At 53.0% G+C, this 16,105-nt stretch overlaps 1 protein-coding gene across 1 annotated transcript in view; it reads left to right on the top strand.

Annotated features, from left to right (window-relative positions):
• Positions 1-16,105, top strand: part of cdh19 (cadherin 19, type 2) — a 187,679-nt gene that overhangs the window by 50,388 nt on the left and 121,186 nt on the right. The gene's annotated exons all lie outside the window — the stretch shown is intronic.

Raw genomic sequence — 16,105 nt, 5'->3', positions numbered from 1 at the left:
TAAGCTGATCACTGTTCAACACGGGAAATGTATATAACTTTAAAACAAGTGCACTGTGACTTATACAGCTTATTCCCATTATTAATAATGAGTGCCTTTCAACTCACTGTAATGTTATAATAAGAAATGTAAATTGCACCAGTTATACCACAGTAGAGTACTATAAATTAAAAAGTTGACTTAACCTGAAATAAATGTGACCCTGGATCACAAAAGTCTTAAAGTGATACTTCACCCAAAAATGAAAATTCTGTCATCATTTACTCACCTTCGAGTTGTTCCAAATGTGTATAAATGTATTTGTTCTGATGAACACAGAGAAAGATATTTGGAATAATGCTTATAATCAAACAGATCTCAACACCCATTGACTAACACTCTCTTTTGAGAGTGTTAAATGATATCTACCTCTCTACTGATTCCGGAGACTCTGGTTCTTATTCTTTTAGATTTATTGGCCGCTTTTGATACCATAGACCACTCCTCACTAGTATCAAGATTGGAGTCTTGGGTAGGTCTAAAAGCTAACGTCCTGAGATGGTTTCAGTCATACCTGTCTGATAGAAAGTTTTTAGTGAAGCTGGGTAACTTTACCTCTTCTCCTGCACCCCTGACCTGTGGCCTTCCACAAGGCTCTATTTTAGCTCCCTCTCTATTTTCTCTCTACATGTTACCTTTGAGCTCTATTCTCCGTAAACATGGCCTGTCATTTCATTTTTACGCAGATGATACCCAAATCTATCTACCAATTAAAAGAAACAATTCCACTGCGATTACTTCTCTTGCGAAATGTTTAGAGGAGGTCAAATCATGGCTAGCCCAAAATTTCCTCCTCCTAAATGAAGACAAGACCGAGGTAATTGTTTTCAGTCCCAATGAGAACTCTTAGTGTATAAGCCCTGATTTAGAAGGTTTATCTGTTTTTAGATTCTCACGGGTACGTAACCTAGGAGTTCTTGTTGACCAGCAGTTACAATTTCATAAACATATCTCTTCTGTTATCGGATCCAGTTTCTATCAGCTCCGCTTATTGTCCAAAATCAAATACTTTCTCACACCAAAAAGTCTAGAAATGGCTGTTCACGCTTTTCTTACGTCTCGTCTAGATTACTGCAATTATTTATATTGTGGTATATCTAAGTGTCAAATCGCGCGTCTTCAGCTTGTTCAAAATGCTGCGGCCAGACTTCTTTTAAAGTGTCGTAAACATGAACACATCACTCCAGTTCTTAAATCCTTACACTGGTTGCCAGTTTGTCAGAGAATAGACTTTAAAATTCTCCTCTTTGTACTTCTGAACACTGAACTTCTCTCCACCCCATCCAGAAGCCCACGATCCTGTGACCAGGCATTGTTGGTAGTCCCTCATGTTAGGCTTAAGCGTAGAGGTGAGCATGCATTTGCAGTGGCAGGGCCTCGACTTTGGAATGCCCTGCCCCTAGAGATTAGAACGACCTCTTCTCTGTCTGTTTTTAAGTCCCTGTTAAAAACGTATTTGTTTTCCTTAGTGTATTGACCACTGTGATATGGCTATTTTTAAATTTTTGACTATAGTGTTATGGCCTTTTTATTTTTTAAATGGGTTGTATTAAATTTTTGTATGGTCTATTTCTGTAGTAAAATTTTGTTCTTCTGTAAATCACTTTGGTCAGCCTGGTGGCTGAACTTGAACTTGACTAACCTCGGACACCTCGTCTCTGCCTGCCCGTCCTGCAAAGGATTTCCAGCCACCATTTCGACTCGCAGGGTAAGCGCCACTTCCACTCACCTCACCTCTCGTAACCGGACTACACTTTCGGCCGTCATTCGGTCGGGAGGGATTACTCACCCGAACTCTGCCCTCATTGACTCCGGTGCGGAGGGGGACTTTATGGACTTAGAGCTGGCCAGAAGCTGGAATATTCCTGTGGTTCCCCTAACTCATACCAACACGGCCAAGACCTCCTACGATACCCCCCTCACTAATATCATGTCTACCACTGGACCTTTGCTACTCACCACTTCTGGCAACCACACTGAAACTATTTGTTTCCACCTCATCCACTCTCCCTCCACTCCGGTGGTATTGGGCCATACTTGGCTCGCCAGGCACAACCCCCACATTGACTGGAGGACTCATGAGGTGTTAGAATGGAGTGATTTTTGTTCTGCTAATTGTTTTATTTCTGCTTTTTCACCAGTGTCTTCTGCTCCTTTGTTACAGGAGATCCCCATTAATCTCACGGGGGTTCCTGCGGTCTATCATGATCTGGGAGCGGTATTTACTAAGTCTCGAGCATGGTCTCTTCCTCCTCACTGCCCTTACGACTGTGACAGAACTATTACCTGGCGCTTCTCTACCTAAGGGGTGCCTTTACTCACTCTCCGGTCCAGAGAGGGAGTCCATGGAGAGGTATGTGGCCGATTCTCTTTTGGCTGGTATCATCCGTCACTCCTCCTCTCCTGCTGGGGCGGGGTTTTTCTTCGTGGAGAAGAAGGCATACATTATCGGGGTCTGAATGACATCACGGTCAAGAATAGCCATCCCTTGCCATTGATGTCTTCAGCCTTCGAACTCTTGCAGGGGGCTACCATCTTTACGAAGCTTGAGCTATGCAATGCTTATCAGCTGGTCAGGATTAGAGAGGGGGACGAATGGAAGACTGCCTTTAATACTTCCACAGGCCACTTCGGGTATCTTGTGATGCCTTTTGGCCTGTCGAATGCCCTGGTGGTCTTCCGAAGACTTGTCAATGACGTGCTCAGGGACATGGTCGATCGTTTCGTTTTTGACTATCTCTACGACATTTTGATCTTTTCCCGGAACGAACACGATCATGTCCAGCACGTCAGGCGGGTCTTAAAGAGGCTACTTGAGAATCGCCTGTATGCCAAGGTGGAGAAGTGCGAGTTTCATGCACACTCGGTTCCGTTCCTATATCTTCCGCAGGCAAATCAGGATGGGCAAATCAGGACCTCAAAAGAGTCTTGCGCTGCGTTACATCTGCAGAACCACTGTCTTGGAGTTCCAAACTAGCCATGGTCGAGTACGCTTACAACTCCCTGCCAGTGTCGTCTACGGGTCTCTCGCCTTTCCAGTGCTCCCCCTTATTCCCCTCTCAGGAGCCCGACTCCACGGTTCTGTCAACTCAAGCGTTTGTTCGCAGGTGTGTCTGAGCCTGGAGGGTAGCCAGACGAGCCCTGGTCCACACCTGCGAACGCAACAGTTTTCGCCAACCGCCTCCGCTCCAAGGCCCCTCTTTACGCTTGCGGTCAGAAATGTTTGTTTAGTTTTAAGCATTATTCCAAATATCTTTCTCTGTGTTCATCAGAACAAAGAAATTTATACACATTTTGAACAACTCGAAGGTGAGTAAAGGATGACAGAATTTTCATTTTTTGGTGAAGTATTCCTTTATGTAGCATGAGAGCATTTGTAGTAATAGCCAAAAATACATTTTATGGGTTTAAATGATAGATTTTTCTTTTATGCCAAAAATCGTTAGGATATTAAGTAAAGATCATGTTCCATGAAGAAATTTTGTAAATTCCTTACTGTAAATATATTCTATTTTTGTGAGTGGATACCGCAAAATCGCTAACAAAAATGCCCGGAAACACGCCTACAAACTTCATTCACTGCTGTCCGCTCTTTGAGAATTGCCCACTCAAATTTTATATCTATGTAAAGCTTAGAATTTCAGCTTTTGGATTCATCTATTCTCCATTATGTCATTACAGCGGTAAGCCAATAGAGAGCATTAAAACAAATCTGTTTCTTCTTACTGTAGCCACAGCCTGCTGTGGTGCCTCTGCTTAACAATTTCAAAGGTGATTAGTTGTATCTCGGTCAAATATTGTCCTATCCTAACAAACCATACATCAATGGAAAGTGTATTTATTCAACTTTAATTTTCATTTTTCAATTGACCCCTTAAAGGAGTAGTTCATTTTCAAAATAAATTCTCATTATAGTTTACTCACCCCCATCTCATCCAAAATGTTTATGTATTTGTTTTATTTAGTCGAAAAGAAATTAAGGTTCCCTTTCTGTCGGTCTCTCGACGTTGTGTCGAACCGACAGAATGGGGTTTGTGTTGAGAACCTATCATCTTCTGAGTATTTAGAAAAGGCCAATGAAAATTGGCGAATGAAATTTGCATGCCGGGCTCCTCCCCGGATGTCCCGGTATAAGAGGGAAGCCGGCTGGCTCATTCATATACCTTTGGTCTGAGGAACCTAAAGCATCCTCCCCCGACCGCTGGGGTGGGGGCCAGTGTTGTGGCATGAGGGACACAACGTCTCGTTCCCTCCATCAGAGAACCGAGGTTACATCCGTAACCAAGACGTTCCCTTTCTGTCGGTCTCTCGACGTTGTGTCGAACCGACAGAATGGGGTTCCTATGGAAAACGCCACAGAACTGAGCCGCATCACAATCTCTGCGGAGCGACGTTGACTGGCCTGGGCGAGTCAGACGAACACGCTAACGCGGAATTATGACCTTCCAGTGGAGAGGAAGGGGGACCCAGAGCTTTCCACAAAAGTTGGGAAGGCCCCTAACACCGGCCGTCACGGTCGGAGGCCTAATTCTCTAAATGGCGAGAAGCCGCCCGGCACCGTACGGGCCACTGGGTAAGCATTATTCCCCCCTGGGGGAAAAACGCTGCACAGGCCACTACCTACCGTAGGGAGGAATTAGTGGAGACACCACATGGTCTCACCATCAGGGAAGAACTCATGGGAAGAATGTGCGGACTGCAGGAGTTAACCGCAAGGTGGGAGTCCACCTGGGGAGGTCATGGGTTGCCAAGGTGGGAACAATTCATGAGGATACATCAGACGGAACAGCCCACGGAGGGGGGGTTACCACGTCTGGAGCACTAGGTCCGTTTAGAGCTATCTGGGAGATAACTCAACTGTTCCCCAGCCTAAGGGGGCAGGGCTGCTCTGCCCAGCCTGTCCCCTGGAAGGGTGCTTAGTGATGGATGGAATGCCTATTCTTTACAAGAGGGGAAAGAAGTGAAGCGGGATCGCCACTGTTCCCCCCGGAGGGGGAAGGGTTTCCACAGGTGTACGCCCAATGGCTGCCAGTCCTACCTGTTGCCCTGCAGGACGCGGGCTGACACCGGTTCAACGCGGAGGTTGTAGAACCTCGCGAAGGTATTGGGCGTAGCCCAACCCGCAGCTCTGCAGATGTCTGCCAGAGAGGCGCCCTGAGCCAGTGCCCACGAGGAGGCGACACCCCGAGTGGAATGCGCCTTAACTCCTAAGGGGCAGGGGCGATCTTGCGACCAGTATGCCCAAGGATATGGCATCCACGATCCAGTGCGCCAGTCTCTGTTTGGAGACAGCTCTCCCCTTCTGCTGACCTCCAAAACAGACAAAGAGCTGCTCAGAGCTTCTGAAGCTCTGCGTGCGGTCCAAGTAGAGGCGCAGTGCGCGTACTGGACACAACACGGAAGGGGTTGGGTCTTCCTCCCCGGTGGGGAGCGCCTGTAAGTTCACCACCTGGTGTCTCGGGGGAGTGGTGGGAACTTTGGGCACGTAGCCGAGCCATGGTCTCAGAATAACGTGAGAGTCTCCAGGCCCGAATTCTAGGCAACCCGAGGACACAGAGAATGCTTGTAGGTCCCCTACCCTCTTGAAGGAGGCGAGCGCAACCAGGCGGGCCGTCTTTATCGACAGGCGAGAAAGATCGGCCTCTCCTAGGGGCTCGAAGGGGGGCCTCTGGAGGCCCTCCAGGACCACTTCGAGGTCCCAAGAGGGTACGGGCGCGGGCGAGGCGGATTCAACCGGATTCAACCCCTCAGGAACCTGGTGACCAGGTCGTGCTGTCCTAGAGACTTACCAGCAACTGGATCGTGATGTGCGGCTATAGCGGCAACATACACCTTCAGTGTGGAAGGGGAGAGGTTCTTCTCAAGTCTCTCATGGAGAAAGGACAGTACGTACCTGATCGAGCATCTCTGTGGGTCTTCTCCATGAGAAGAGCACCAGGACGAGAAGATGCAACACTTGAAGGCATACAATCTCCTAGTGGCCGGGGCCCTAGCCTGTGTGAGGGTCTCTACCACCGCCGGGGGTAGGTCGCTCAGGATCTCCCCGTCCCGTCCAGGGGCCAGACATGGAGGTTCCAGAGTTCTGGCCTGGGATGCCAAAACGTGCCCTTCCCCTGAGAAAGGAGGTCCTTCCTCGGGGGAATCGGCCAGGGGGGAGTTGTTGTCAGGCGCACCAGCTCTGAGAACCAAGTCCGATTGGGCCAATAAGGCGCAACTAGTAGCACTTGATTCTCCTCTTCCCTGACCTTGCACAGGGTCTGTGCAATGAGGCTCCCTGGGGGGAAGGCGTACTTCCACTTGTCCCGCGGCCAGCTGTGCGCAAGGGCATCCTACCGAGGGGACCGTCGGATAGGGAGTACCAAAGCGGACAATGGGTGGAGTCCGGGGAGGCAAACAGGTCCACCTGCGCCTGGCCGAACTGCTCCCATATGAGCTTAACCGCATGAGGGTGGAGTCGCCACTCTCCGCGAGGTGACCACTGACGAGAGAGCCGGTCTGCTGTCTGGTTCAGGTCGCCCGGGATGTGTATGGCTCGCAGGGAGCTGATCACCTGCTGACTCCACAGGAGGAGGCGTCGGGCGAGTCGTGTTAGCTGCCGTGAACGAATGCTACCCTGGTGGTTGATATACGCCAAGGCAGCTGTGCTGTCCGAACGGACCAGCACGTGCCTGCCCTGCACGAAGGGTTGGAACCTCTTCAGTGCAAGTAGCACAGCCCACAACTCTAGGCAGTTGATATGCCAACGCAGGGGGGGGCCGTCCACCGCCCCGACACTGCGTGCCCATTGCACACAGCACCCCAGCCCTGAAAGGAGGCATCCGTCATTACCACGACGTGTCTTGATACCTGCCCTAGGGGGACCCCTCCCGTAGTAAGGCCATAGACGACCAAGGGGTCAGGGTGCGCCGGCAGAAAGGCGTGATGACTATACGCCTGCTGCCGGTGTAGCCACGCTCTCCAAGGAACTCGACTCTGTAGACAGTGTTGGAGCGGTCGCATGTGCATCAACCCGAGGGGGACCACCCCCGCCGAGGACCTGGTGCTCCGGCACATATATCGGTTGGGACTACAGGTCAACTGGGAAAAGAGCAAGCTCTCCCCCGCGCAGAGCATCTCCTTTCTCGGTATGGAACTCGACTCCGTCTCCATGACAGCGCGACTGACTACAGAGCGCGCCCGATCAGTGTTGAACTGCCTGAAGCTCTCAGACAGTCAGCGGTCCCCCTGAAACATTTTCAGAGGTTCCTGGGATACATGGCATCCTCGGCGGGGGTGGTCCCCCTCGGGTCGATGCACATACGACCGCTCCAACACTGGCTACAAAGTCAAGTTCCTTGGAGAGCATGGCACACCGGCAGCAGACGTATGGTCATCACGCTTTTCTGCTGACACACCCTAACCCCTGGTCTCCATGACCTTCTTGCGGACAGGGGTCCCCTTTGGGATGCCTCCCTGCAGGGTTGGGGTGCCGTGTGCAACGGGCAAGCAGTGTCGGGGCGGTGGATGGGCCCCCGCCTGCGTTGGCATTTCAACTGCCTAGAGTTGTTGGTTGTGCTACTTGCATTGAGGAGGCTACTACCTCTCATGCAGGGCAAGCACGTGCTGGTCCGGTCGGACAGCACAGCTGCTGTGGGGCATTCAATCATGGCAGCTAACATGACTCGCCCGGCGCCTCCTCCTCTGGAGTCAGCAGGTGATCAGCTCCTTGCGAGCCACACACATCCCAGGCGTCCTGAACCAGACAGCCGATGCGCTCTCTCGTCAGTCGACGCCTCGCGGAGAGTGGAGACTCCATCCCCGCGCAGCCGGCTTGGGAGAAGTTCGGCCAGGCACAGGTGGTCCTGTTGCCTCCCCGTACTCCACCCATTGTCCGCTTTGGTACTCCCAGTCCGAGGCAACCCTTGGCACGGATGCCCTTGCGCACAGCTGGCCGCGGGACAAGCAGAAGTACGCTTCCCCCCAGTTAGCCTCATTGCACAGGTCCTGTGCAAGGCCAGGGAAGAGGAGCATCAAGTGGTACTAGTTATGCCCCTTTTGGCCTAACCAGGACTTGGTTCTCGGAGCTAATGCTGTCTCTTTCATCCTCTGCTATTTTTTGTGCTGTGATAAATGCCACTCTCTTTCCCTCGAGGTTGTTCCTGCATGCTTTCCGATCTTTCACTCTAGCTTCCATACTGGGCTTTTCGGCGCCTGGAATCGTCTTGGTTACGTTTGTAACCTCGGTTCCCTGATGGAGGGAACGAGACGTTGTGTCGAACCGACAGATGGGGTTCGTCCCTGAGAACCAATCGCTTCCGACTTCTTAGAAAAGGCCAATGAAAATTGGCGAATGAAATTTGCAAGCCGGACTCCGCCCCCGGATATCCGGGTATAAAAGGGAGATGGCGTGCCTCATTCATTCACCTTAGTTCTGAGGAGCCTGAGACCTCTCACGACTACTGCAGAGGACAGCACGTGTTGTGGCAAGAGGACACAACGTCTCGTTCCCTCCATCAGGGAACCGAGGTTACAAACGTAACCGAGACGTTCCCTTTCTGTCGGTCTCTCGACGTTGTGTCGAACTGACAGATGGGGTTCCAATGGAAAACGCCATAACACTGTGCCCTGTCACAATCTCAATGAAGCGACGGTGACTGGCCTGGGCGTGTCAGCCATGAGCGCTACCGCGAAATTGTAACCTACCAGTGGGTAGGTAGGGGGTCCCAGAGCTTTCTTGAAAGGTGGGAAGGCCCCTACCTTCGGCCTCACAGGCGGTGGCCTTGTTTCTCTAACAGCGAGAAGCCGCCCGGAACCGTAAGGCCACTGGGTAAGCGCTACTTTCTCAAATGGGGGATGCGCTACAGAGACCACATCCTACCGCAGGGAGGAGTCTAGTGGAGATACCAACATGGTCTCACCGATGGGGGAGAACTCATGGGAAGAAAGTGCGGACTGAAGGAGTTAACCGCGAGGTGGAGGTCCACCTAAGGAGGTCATGGGTTACCAAGGTGGGAACCAGCATGAGGATACATCAGACGGAACCGCCCTACTGAAGGGTTGCAACGTCTGGTAGCACTAGGTCCGGTTAGAGCTATGTTGCGAATAACTCAGGTGATACCCGGCCTAAGGGGCATGGCTGCTCTGCCCAGCCCGCCCACAGGAGGTGCTTGCTAGTGATGGATGGAGTGCCTGTTCTTCACCCAGTGGGGGAAGAAGGGAGGCTAGTAGTACGCTGACCCCCTTAGGAGAAAGGGGGGGTACTTTCATAGGCGTACACCCTACCGGTCGCCGGTCTTGCCTGATGCCTGCAAGACTCGAGCCGATACCGGTTTTACGCGGAGGCTGTAGGACCTCGCGAAGGTGATGGGTGTAGCCCAACCCGCAGCTCTGCAGATGTCTGCCAGAGAGGTGCCTCGAGCCAGTGCCCATGAGGAGGCTGTACTCCGTGTGGAGAGAGCTCTCACCCAGTGGGCGTAGGCGATCTTAGGACAGGTACACCAAAGTGATGGCGTCCATGATCCAGTGCACCAATCTCTGTTTGAGACAGCCCTCCTGCTGATCTCCAAAACAGACAAAGAGCTGCTCAGAGCTTCTGCGGCTCTGCGTGCGGTCCAAGCAGAGCCGCAATGCGCGTACTGGACACAACACGGATGGGGTTGGGTCTTCCTCCCCGGTGGGGAGCACCTGTAAGTTCACCACCTGGTTTCTCGGGGGAGTGGTGGGAACTTTGGGCACGTAGCCAGGCCGGGGTCTCAAAATAGTGTGAGAATGACCGGGCCCGAGTTCTAGGCAATCTGTGGACACGGAGAATGCTTGTAGGTCCACTACCCTCTTGAGCGTCCTCCCGAGAGCCGTCTTCATCGAAAGTGAGAAAGAGCGGCATCTCCGAGGGGGCTCCAGGACTGCATCAAGGTCGTAAGAGGGTACGGAGCGTGGGTAGGTGGTAGCCTTCCCGCGCCCCTTAGGAACCAAATGATCAGGTTGTGCTGTCCTAGAGACTACCAGCAACTGGGTCGTGATGAGCGGCAACAGCGGCTACATACACGTTCAGTGTGGAAGGGGAGAGATTATTCTCGAATCTCTGACCGCACCCACTTGATCAAGCAACTCCGCGGGTCTTCTCTTCGAGAAGAGCACCAGGATGAGAAGAGGCACCACTATAGGCGTATAGTCGCCTAGTGGCCAGGGCGCTAGCCTGAGTAGTGGTCTTAACCGCCGCAGGGGTTAGGCCACTCAGGATCTCCTCGTTCCGTCCAGGGGCCAGACATGGAGGTTCCAGAGGTCTAGCCCGTGATGCCATAACGTGCCGTTCCCCTGGGAAAGCAGGATCTTCGTCAGGGGAATCGGCCAGGAGGGAGCTGTCGTCAAGAGCATTAGCTCCGAGAACCAGGTCCGGTTGGGCCAGTATGGCGCAACTAGTACACTTGATGCTCCTCTTCCCTGACCTTGCACAGGGTCTGTGCAATGAGGCTCACTGGGGGAAAGATGTACTTCCGCTTGTCCCACGGCCATCTGTGTGCTAGAGCATCTGTGCCGAGGCAGGGAGTACCTTAGCGGGAAATGGGTGGTGTCCAGGAAGGTGAAGGGGTCTACCTGAGCCCGCCCGGACTGTACCCAATGAGCTGGCTGCGCGGGGGTGGAGTCGCCACTCTCCGCGAGGCGTCAACTGACGAGAGAGCACATCGGCTGTTTGGTTCAGGTCGCCTGGGATATGTGTGGCTCGCAGGGATCTGCTCACCTGCGGACTCCACAGGAGGAGGCGTCGGGCGAGTCGTGTTAGCTGCCGTAAGCGAACGCCACCCTGGCGGTTAAAAACGCTACGGCAGTTGTGCTGTCCGACCGGGCCAGCACGTGCTTGTTCTGCACGAGAGGTTGTAACCCCTACAGTGCGGGTAGCACATCCCACAACTCTAGGCAATTTGATATGCCTGCACAGGCAGGGGCCCGTCCATCGCCCCGACACTGCGTGCCCGTTGCACACGGCACCCCAACCCTGCAGGGAAGCATCTGCGACACTGACACATCTCGACCTGCCCGAGAGGGACCCCCGTCCGTAGAAAGGTCATTGAAGACCAAGGGGTTAGGGTGCGTCGGCAGAAAAGCGTAATCACCATCCGTCTGCTGCCGGTGTGCCACGCTCTCCAGGGAACTCGACTCTGTAGCCAGTGTTGGAGCGGTCTCATGTGCATCAACCCGGGGGGTATCACCACCGTCGAGGATGCCATGTGCCCAGGAGCCTCTTCCCGCTGACTGCTTGAACCCAAGCAGTTCAACACTGACTGAGCACTGTAATGGAGACAGAGTTGAGTTCCATACCAAAAAAGAGGATGCTCCGCACAGAGGAGAGCTTGCTCTTTTTCGGTTGACCTGTGGTCCCAATCGATCTAGGTGCTGAAGCACTAGGTCCCTGTGTGTACATAACAGATCTCACAAGTGTGTCAAATGAGCCAGTCGTCGAGATAGTTTAGTACCCGCACACCTCTCTCCCTGAGGGGAGTGAGGGCGGCTTCCACGATCTTCGTGAAGACTCGTGGGGACAGGGACATACCAAAGGGGAGGACTCTGTACTAATATGCCTGACCCTCGAAAGCGAACCGTAGGAACGGGCGATGACGAGGGAGAATTGAGACATGAGAGTAAGCGTCCTTCAGATCGATTGCCATGAAACCATCTTGACATCTGATAGATGCCAGGATGCGCTTCTGCGTGAGCATCCTGAACGGCAGCATGAGTAGGTGCCTGTTCAGGGTACGCAGATCTAGCAACCCCCGCTCTTTTGGGGACGATGAAGTACGGGCTGTAAAACCTGTTGAACATCTCGGCTAGAGGGACGAGCACGATCGCTTCCTCACCAGAGGGGTGGCGACCTCGGCCCAAAGCAAGGGGCATCCCTGCCTCTGCTGAGGTTAAGAGGATGCACCGAAACTTGGGCGGGCGTCCGGGGTTTTGAATGGCGTAGCCGAGACGGACCGTATCCTGTAGTCACCGTGACGGTTTGGGAAGCTCTTGTCAGGCTCCCAGGGACCGACAGGGAGGCTAGGGGTACGTTCTGCTTCATCGACCTCCCAGGGGGTGGTTCGATGGCTGGCAGTGCGGATCCCTCGCCGTGGGGGGGACCCCCGGAGAGGAGATCGGCTCTGCAGTTTTACCTGCCTGGCGAATGATTATCCTCGACATTGGGTCTTGCCGCAACGTCGAGTTGCCGAACACCGTCATGTAGAGGGTGAGAGCGGCTGTGATAATACCCAGACGATGATGTGGCACAACGCACCGTCGATTGAGAGTGCTTAGGCTGCTGATTATCCTCGACATTGGGTCTCGCCATGACACAACGGCGAGTTGCTGAACACCGTCGTGTAGAGGGTGAGAGCGGCTGTGATAAACACCCAGAGAGGGAGAAAACTTTTAGAATGGGCTGTTGGGACGGGGCAGGAACCGTCCCGGATCGACCACCAGCAATGGAATGGCTGGGGTCGGGCCCGAAGGTATTCTCAAAATCCCTGGGGTCTTCCCATGAGGGCTGCTCGATGTCTCGAAGAGGACCAGGGCTGCTGGGAAACAGACGGTCGCGGCTGGGGAGGACATACTCGATATCCTCTGTCTGCTCCCTAACTGTCGAACTCGACAGTATCACCAAACAGCCCCACCTTGCGAGATGGGTGCATCGAGAAAGCGGACTTTCTCAGTATTACTCACCTGTGCAAGGTTCAGCCAGAGGTGTCTCTCCTGGACCACAAGTGTGGACATCGCCCGACCACCTTGGTCGCCCGAGAGCGAGGTCGGTGAAGCCGCGGAGTTCCTGCATAAGCGCTGGGTAGGTCTTACCCTCGTGGAGCTCTCTCCGCGCATTGGCCTGCAGGAAGGCCATAGCGTGGAGAGAGGGGACAGCTTGGCCCGCAGCAGAGTAAGCTCTCGACACCTCAGATGCCGAAAAGCCTACGTGCTTTGGACGGGAGTCTAGGTCGAGCCCCTGGGGGACATCGACGTATCCTCTAGCTGCCCCACCATCAAGGGAAGAAAGGGTGATGGAACTAGTTGACGTGTACGTGCCGAAGGGGGCGTTCCAGGTCGTACTAGGTTCCTCATGCACTTCCGGGGGAACACGGCACTGGGGGCGAGTGCAGCTTGGAGCCACTCTCAAGCCCGATGTACCGTGTATCCAGCCGCGAGCGTTGGGAGAGGCAGTGCGGTGCACCGCAACCCAATGCCGGCGGCCCGGGAAAGCATGGCTGACATTTCAACGTCCATTTCTTCCTGATCTCGACGCCCCAAGGGAGGGAGCTTCAAGGAATCGTCGGAGTCTGATGCCATTAAGTCACCCTCCGATGCTGCAACAGACATCTCATCATCACGTACCGTGTCCGATACGTGATTGAGGAATAAGACGGCAGACCGTCTCATGGGGAACGGTCAGACGAGCAAGACGAGGTGCAAACGGTCCGCGAGCCAGTGGCTGACGGATTAGCGCTCACAATAATCCTCATATCACCCTCGCTGCTTGCCGTAGCGGGCGGCAGGGCCGTAGTCCTGCCATCACGGAACGGGAAGCAGACGAGGTGGTGGCTGAGTCCCGTGGGAACACAGTCACCCGTGACGCAACGTCTGAATCGTCAACCGCCCACAGTGCGGGCAGGACGTATCCACAACATCTGCCCCAGCATACTGGAAGCAGACATCGTGTCCGTCCCCCTCCTCGATGAGTGTGTTGCACCCACGAGAGCAGCGGGATATGCCACGCTGGAGAAATTTGCTCTTTTAGAGAAAAAACTCGAACACTTCTGGAACCGCCGAGATGCCCAGGGGAAGTCGCTGCAGGAAGGGACAGTCCGCTGCACCACGTCGTAGAGCCGGCAGTCTTGTAGCGAAGTCTGTTGATCATGAGCGAAGGCTCCGAAGAACAAAAGGTGAATGAATGAGGCACGCCGTCTCCCTTTTATACCCAGATATCCGGGGCGGAGTCCGGCATGCAAATTTCATTCGCCAATTTTCATTGGCCTTTTCTAAGAAGTCGGAAGCGATTGGTTCTCAGGTACGAACCCCATCTGTCGGTTCGACACAACGTAGAGAGACCGACAGAAAGGGAACCACATTTCCCAAACTGTTAGGGTTATGATTTCACCTTTAATTTTTTCCTTCGCTCATAACCATTTCTGTTTATGGCGGCAACAGGTATTTTAGCAGCTCTATCACAGGCTATTTCTGTTTCTTGGATTGCTATTTCCATCTCATCTTTACCATATCTTGACCATAAATTGAACAGGACAATTTCCCTTACCTCTTCCAATCTTGCTTCGCATTCATGGATTGTGTTTTCTAGGTCAGTTTGGTCCTGCTTATTCAGTTCAGCCTCTTCATCACCTGCTGGATCAGCTTCAATATCTGCCAATAATCCAGCTCTATATCCATCATTCTTCTTGAACTCCTCTTGTAGTTCACTCTTTGTTATGTGTTGTAAGTTTGCTTGCTTGGTGAATGCACTTTTAGCTAAGGTTCTCTCTTTCTTCAGCTGCTTAGATAATCTTAGTTGATTTCCCTTTTGCGTCGACAACTCTAAGACTTTTAGGCCTTTAATCCATTTGTCTTCATTGTCACACTGGTTATCAACTGTCAAGTTTTAAGTATTCCCTTTCAGCTCTGCTCAAACATGAAATTGGCTGTCAAAGCCTAAATTATGCAAGAGGGATAACTCGATTAGCTTCACTGTTTTATTTTCTTGTGCAGATATAATGGTAGAAGCAAAAGAAGAAGCAACACTACAGTGGTTGTAATGGGTTGCAGTTGATTGTAGTACTAGTAGGTTGATAACCTTTAAAAAGTAAACACATTATAAATATATATATGTTTTGTCACACTTCGTGTCAAAAAGAGGAGAGCACACCTCAAAGTTCCAGTAAACAGACTTTCATAACGAGTCCGGGAAAACAAAAACGGGGAAAAAACAGGTATCCACAAAAAGCAGGTAAATCTAGAACGGGCATCAGACATACGCAAAATAACTATATTGACATTAATACTAGACAAAGAACAAGACAAAACACAGGGTATAAATAGTGTCCAGGGAATGATCATCAGGTGCGGGTGCAACAAACGTGGTGGAGGTAAGGGATCGTGGCAAAGTAAAGTCCATGGGTAAAAATGGAGAAAACTAAACAGAGAAACAGACATAAATGTGACATTACACCCCCTCTCCGGAAGGCGCGACCTCACGCCATAGAATAGAAGAAGGAGGGGGTGGGATCTCAGGCGGTGGACGAGGGGTTGACAAAAGGGAAGAAGGCAGGAGGTGGTCCATAGGGCTGGGGAGGTGTCCAGAGCAGGGACATGAGGGTGATCCAAAAGGTCTCAGGGAGAAGGTCCCAGGGTGGCATCAAGGGAGGTAGGAGCCATGGTGGACAGCAGGCTGACGAGACCTTGGTGAAGAGCACAGAGACGACACCAGAGGAGTCCAGGGTGTAGCCACACAGATGGAGAGCCCAGGTGACACCGAAGGTCTGAAGGTCCGAGGCGAGGCCAACAGCTCAGGCGACCAAGGCGAAGGTGTGGCCAAGGCAGACCATGGCGGAGCCAGTGCGACTGAGGAGGAGCCGAGGGGAAGGAGGAGCCTGACGACGCAGGAGGGGCGTAGAGACGAGGCGTAGCCAGAGGAGTGGAGCCCCGAGGTGGTGGATGGTCGATGACTGACCACGGCGGAGCCGGAGGGACGAGGGAGCCTGGTGAAGCCAGTAGGATGCCGGGACATGGTGGAGACGAGGGAGCTGTGAGCGGAGGTGTAGCCGCTGGGTCGAAGGGCCGAGGTGGAGTCTAGGCCTCGAAGGATGAGGGCGGAGACATGGATGAGTCCAGTTCAGGGTCAACTGGTCCAGGGCTGACTCACAGACCGATGAAGGCAGAGGAGGCAGAGGGTGGGAGCTTGGGAACTGGTGAGGGAGAGTTGGCTGTCGAGGGCAGGCTGGGCGGGACCAGCGGGGAAGGGAGCAGCCAAAAGTCAAAGTCATTCGCCCAGTCCAGCAGTTCAGAGGCACCTTGTAGCTCACCCTCATGAATGGGGCTTCCCTCACAGTCCGCGTAGTCCACCAGAACTCCCACG

The sequence above is a fragment of the Triplophysa rosa genome, linkage group LG23, assembly GCF_024868665.1.
Source record: "Triplophysa rosa linkage group LG23, Trosa_1v2, whole genome shotgun sequence".
NCBI classification, from domain to species: domain Eukaryota; kingdom Metazoa; phylum Chordata; class Actinopteri; order Cypriniformes; family Nemacheilidae; genus Triplophysa; species Triplophysa rosa.
This window is presented reverse-complemented; position numbering and strand designations above follow the sequence as displayed.